The 6,049-nt window shown below is 50.8% G+C and overlaps 1 non-coding gene across 1 annotated transcript; it reads right to left on the bottom strand.

Moving 5' to 3' along the window:
- Nucleotides 1–3,570: 3,570 nt before the first annotated feature.
- Nucleotides 3,571–3,652, bottom strand: TRNAL-AAG (transfer RNA leucine (anticodon AAG)). Its single transcript has one exon. It is a non-coding gene; the product is annotated as a tRNA-Leu (tRNA).
- Nucleotides 3,653–6,049: the final 2,397 nt, after the last annotated feature.

Here is a 6,049-nt window from a genome sequence, read left to right as displayed (position 1 = left end):
GGAGTATTTGCTCAAGTTAACTTGATTCCTTTCAGTGCTAATCTGTTCAGCCTGTTTTTGGAAGGAATGTATGGGTTTGCATGATCAGATTCCCAATTCCCCACCACCTCTCAGTCAAGTGCAAACAAAATTAAAAGACAAGTAGGTGTTACCAAGATTATGCATAATATTAGTTATTGGTAGCCGCTGGATTTCCAGCCAGCCTATACAGAGTGGACTGACCGGTCACTGCGAGCCCCAAAAGAGCCACTGCTGTCCCTCAGACAGCCCCACACAGTCACTGCTTTCACTTCTCAGAGAGATTCCCTGGAAAGCAGACTATGGAAAGAGCCCCCAACGGAGAGCCGAGAGAAGGAAAAAGCCTCTTCTTTGGGGCTGGTCAATACTTCCATCTGTGAACGCACCTTGGTTTCATCAGTGTGATACGCTGCAGTCGTCTGCTGGCGGCGCAAGGACCCTGCCCTCTTTGGACTGTAATTCTAAGTGAGAGCCACAAAACAGACTGCCCGGCTGCTCGTGGAAGCCTTTGCCATGAGTTAACCAGCAGATCTTCCCTAATGACTCTGACCTTGATCCTGCGCCCAGGTGCAGGGAAGGAACCCGGCTGCAAAGCAAAACAACAGCCAAAACAAAAACGCCCAGCCTACTGAGAGCAGAATCAGAAACAAAATAATCAGAAAACTGTCATCTAAATCCTTATCCTGTAAGACAACAAAGTACTTCTGCTTCCATTTAAGCTCAGGACAAACACAGTGGAGGAGGATCCCACCTCTTTCTAAGACCAAGGTTTATCAGCTGCCCTGCCAGGGCTGCCCCAAAGGGGGCCGCAGCCTCAGCCCCGGGCAAGTCCTGGTGCCCCCACAGCACCTGGAGCAAGGACCAGGCCGGGCTCCAGGTCATCCTAAAGAAAATAGGCTCTGTTATTAACCAAGCTGTAGGTGCACCGTAACATTAAAAAAAAAAACATCCTGTTCAATCGCAGCATGTGCAGGAGGCAGCGTCAGGCCTGAATCAAAGCTTTAGATAAAAATGGCCCCTCGGCTAAAGCAACAAGAATTTTTCCTGCTGAAATCAAACAAAGAAGGATTTACAAACTGTTGGGGATGACACTGCAACAATGTTACTTGGCCCAGATCATTCAAAACACGGTGGACCAGCCACTGCTGCTCACGATAAGCATAAAAAAAAACGCTCACAGTTTGTGAGATGGAGCAAAGTCAGAACCAAAGATCAGAGAAAGAAACCAGGCCTACACTCAGGAATTCCTCCTGCTTCTGCTCCCAGATTGTGTCTCTGCTGGGCCTCCCATGGAGCAAGGAACAGAGAAAGAGGCAGAGCCTAAGATCAGCTGCCAATACAGAGCTTGAGAGAAGCAAGAGAAGCCACCACCACCAATCACCTTTTTTTCTTTTTTTTCCACCTATTCAGTCCATTGCCTGATTCAACCAGCTCAATATACTGCAAAAAAGCACGTTTCTCTAAGCATCACATTAACAGATGCAATTTGTCCAAGAAACCTTCCAGAGAAGCTGAGCACAGTGCTGTTAACATCCCCACATGAGCAAACCTCCATTCAGACACCACCTCTGTGTTGTCTGCACCGCCCGTGCGGTGCCAGATGGAAACACGGCTCCATGTTGTTCACCTGCAGGTTCTTCAATAGCAAAACCCTCCTCCCCGCGGCGCGGAGCTGCCACTGCCCATCTCGTCCTGCCCCAGCGTCTTCCCGGCTTTTCCACCACGCAGGCACGTCTGAAACGGTACCAGCTAATATCCCACATTCATGTTTGGAAACAGATCACTGAAATGCAAACTCTGCACAGCGAAATGCCTGTCCCTTCAGTTAAGGGCTGGGGCTGTTGTAGCACAACTGTGGAAACGCCACATCAGAGTGCATGACGAGTGTCCTGCTATCAGACACTCGGTTCTCCCCAGGAACACAGGCACGAACACGTTATGCTAAAGCAACGCGACTAGCCAGCTCCAGCTGCGCTCCCCATTCGTGTCTCCGGGGCGCCCTGACGCAGCACGTTCAGGTTCAGCCCCGCGCGCAGCCCGGGCTCTGCGAAAACACAACACCCGCCCGTTCCACCCGCGCGGGACGGCCCGGGACGGGCAGCACTGCGGGGTGGGAGCAGCCGTTCACCCCTCCAGCCCCAGAGCAGGGCTGGAAACCACCACCTTGTCCTGCCTTTTCTGAGCAACGAGCATGCGCGACTGGCCTGCCTTTCCAGAGGAAGGCGTTCCACTGGGTGAAATTAAGGCTTCTTAGGCCAAGGAGAGAGTGAGAGAAAATTAACCTGAAGGACCCAGTTTCTGGTCCCTCATCTAAGGCCACTTATGTAATTTTACATTAAATATCTTCCAGAATCCAATTGTCAATGGCTAAACGAAACATCTAATTACAAAAATTACATTTTTTCATACTCATTTAAGGATAAAAATTAACTACTGGCCCTGTTATTAGACCATCCAAATGGCAATATATAAATAGGAAGCCACGTGTCCCCAAAGGATTTATGATGCTCGGGCCATGGCAGGGATGCTCCACGAGCCAGAGTGCGGCTTCCACCGAAGGGACGTGGACACAGTTGGTGCCCAGGGCCCTCCCCTCTCACAGATGGACATCGGAGAAGGGGACACCAGAATCACAGCGCAGAATTAAGCCGTGCATGTTAACCAGGCACAATCACCTGCGTATTTGTTGTAAATCATCCTTTTATGCAGATTTTTTGTTGTTCTTTTAAAAAGAGATTTCCTGGTCCAAATCAATTAACGCAAGCTGTCAATACACATCACTAAACTTAAGAGCAGCCTGCAGCAGGGCAAGAGGTGAATATAGTTTTCCCTGGAAGGTGACAGACTCCAGGGCCCAGAGAAAGTGCTGAGCAGCTGCCCACAACATCCCTGATTGAGAACCAATGAAGAGAGACGTTATTGCATCCAAAGCACTGTAAATAAATAAATAAATAAATGAAATAAAACCTAGTGATGAAGCAGCTGGATCCTGCCCCCAGGCCCGGGCCTGGGCAGTGTTTGGGCACCAGGTCTATCCTTTTTAACACACAAACTTGGCAGAGGCAGGAGCAGAGCGGCCTGCCCCGACCCGCGGCTGCGGGGCAGGTCGGCACCACCCCGCGCCACGGCCCGCGCTCCCCATGCGCTGAGCGAGGCCCGCCCGCCGCCGCGCGGCCCCTCCGCCGCCTCCTCCCCGCCCGGACCCCTCAACCAGGCCCAGAGGGCCCGAAAACAGCAGATCTGACCCCAATTCCCGGGTCCCTCCCGGTTCCCGGGAGGCAAAGCCCAGCTCGGCGTGGGCCGCGCCCCCCTCCCCCGCCGCCAGGAGGCAGCAAGAGGGGCGCCGCGGCCGCGTACCTGGCGCGGGCAGCAGGGCCCGGCTCCCGGTGGCGGCGGCAGCGCAGCGGGCGGCGCTCAGGCGGCGGCCATGTTGGCGCGGCGGCGGCCGGCACGTGCGCGCCGCGCTCCTCCTCCTACCCACAATGCCCGGCGGCGGCGGCGCGCCCGCCCCCGCGGCAGGGGGCGCTGCGCCCGGCACGAAAAAGAAGCTGCTGGCAGCGGTGGGATTCGAACCCACGCCCCCGAAGAGACTGGAGCCTTAATCCAGCGCCTTAGACCGCTCGGCCACGCTACCGCCGTGCAAACCCAACTTGGCGGGAACTCTACTGTGCATCCCGACCCGCCTCCGCGGCCCTTTCTTTTCCTCTTCATTTTTATTTAATTTCAGCAGCCCCCACCTTTCCCAGAGCAGGTCCCGGCAGCCGCGCCCGTACATAGCATTTATGCATAGCACCTGAGCCATCTACACGTTAAAAGCAAAGACCTTGTTTCCTTGCATTGCTGCTGCAGCCGCAGCAGTGCGGAGCCCTTGCAGAAGCACCGGCAGCGAGTGGCGGCCGTGGGGCTCGCAGCAGGCTCTGCGGGCCTGGGCAGACACGGGCCGGGGCTGTGCCGCGTGGCCGCTCTGCGGTCCTGCGCGGCCCTCCCAGGGAGCTGCCACGTGGATGCCACGGCGCAAGGGGCGGCTGGGCGCCGCGTGGCTTGTGCTGGCCCCGCTCCCGCCCGCTGCAGCGGTGCCGGACCCCACCAGCCTTTCCAGTCCGTGGGAACTTACTAGAAATCTCAAATGTAATGCAAGCTACTTGTGTAAGAATATTACTTGTGTAATGCAAGCTACTTGTGTGAGAATATTGCTTTCCTGAGGCAGGAGCAAAGCACAGAATAGGCAAAGACCTACCAGCCACACTGGATCTCATTCAGACCAAGGACTGGGGGAAGTCATGTGGGGGAGCCCTGTGAGCCTGTCCCACAAAATGTCCAGGTCCCCAGCATGAGATGCTCCTAAACTTTCACCAGAAAACAGCCCATCACTCCCAGAAGTGCTGGCCTAGAGCCCGAACAGAGAGTCACAGGTAACCCTTCCTGTGAAAACTCAGAGACGTTTGGGGTTGCCCCACCTGCACTATACCTGCTGCGTTAAGATTGCAAAGTGCCTTTGCTACAGAATGATTTCATACTGTTTAAATGATACAGGCAGAATAATTATCAGCCTTAAGGTAATAAAAAGCAACAGTATGGGCTTCAGTTACCATAGTTTAAAAGGGCTAATACCAGAACAGTTTGTTCTTGTATAAAAGAGTAATAAACATAATGAAGAGGACAGTATATCATTAGATACTGTACCTATTACAAGAACTCTCCCACCTCTAATCATTCAAGCCAAACATTTGCTATTTGCTTTCCCCAGGGCTAGGCAAAGATTGGAGGCATAGACACCTCTAACAGCCCTGCAAGGGAGCAGCGCTTGGTGGATCCTGTACTAGTTACAGGCACTGTGGATGCAACCAAATGCAAATAAAACATCACATCAAATATGAGTTTTCTTGAAGAAAACATTTCCTTGATACACATCTCACTATTTGCCCCCAGGTATTTAGGTCTGACTGTTGAAAGCACATGAGAATTCCTGGGAGCTTGGAACAGTAGGATTTGACTTTGGCATGTAGAAAAAAGCAAGACCAAAGAGAAACCCCCCCAAGGCAATGACCAACGCTCTAGAAACCTTATTTACCCAAACAAACAAAGCCAGATGAAGCAAGGGACACGATTACGTGGCACAGGCCACCAGTACCCGCATGTCTGACACACAAACAAGGCTCCCACCTTGCTGTCCTCACCCAGCAGCGTTCCCAGTGACCTCCAGAAACGCTGCATCCAAGCAAGTTTTGCAGGGCAGAGCCTCAGATTAATTTTCACATATTTTAAAAATATATTTTTTATTTTTCATTGTGAATATGTTAAAAATACAGCACAGAGCAATCATTCCAGAAGTCTGTTGAACACATATTCTCTTCAAAAGAATATCAGAGTTGTGCAAATTTCTGTAAACCAGTTTCATTCTGAATCATTCAAAGCACTAATTATTAGAGAGCTAAATAATATTATACCACCTTATGACAGAAGGCAGTCTACATCATTAAAAAAGTAACATTTACAGAAAATAAAGTATTAATCATTTTTTCAGAGCTGTGATCACACTTACACACCAGGTCTACAGAGAGCAGTGGGCAACTTTAGCAACATCAGAAATTAGCAAATTAAACTATGTCAAAGTTTCAGTAATTATACTCTTAAGTCCTTTACTTATATTTTAGATGGACACATTATCTCCTCTGTTCCCTACAAGACTGGTGAGGTTGTTGCACACATGCTTATTTCTCATGGAAATATACGGCACCAGCACCATTCAGTGAAAATAAATCCTTTGTTTGTACATGTTATACTGCTCACGTGGTATTGATCCTGCACAAAACGCTCTACAACTGCTCAACCGATTTTAAGAGGTGACAGGCATTTTACATTTAACAGAGAGCTGATGCTTAAGGGCTATGAAAGAGCAAAAGGCCACATCCAAGAGAGGCTGTAGACACCCAACGCACATCTGTGGCCAGGTACTTAAAGCATTCTCCTAAGTTGTGGCAATACAAATTTCAGTTCAATTTCAGCATATTAGGTACAAAGAATTTGAGCA

The sequence above is a fragment of the Tinamus guttatus genome, unplaced genomic scaffold (assembly GCF_059628265.1).
Source record: "Tinamus guttatus ecotype Peru unplaced genomic scaffold, ASM5962826v1 Tinamus_guttatus_pri_ptg000330l, whole genome shotgun sequence".
Taxonomy (NCBI): Eukaryota; Metazoa; Chordata; class Aves; order Tinamiformes; family Tinamidae; genus Tinamus; species Tinamus guttatus.
This window is presented reverse-complemented; position numbering and strand designations above follow the sequence as displayed.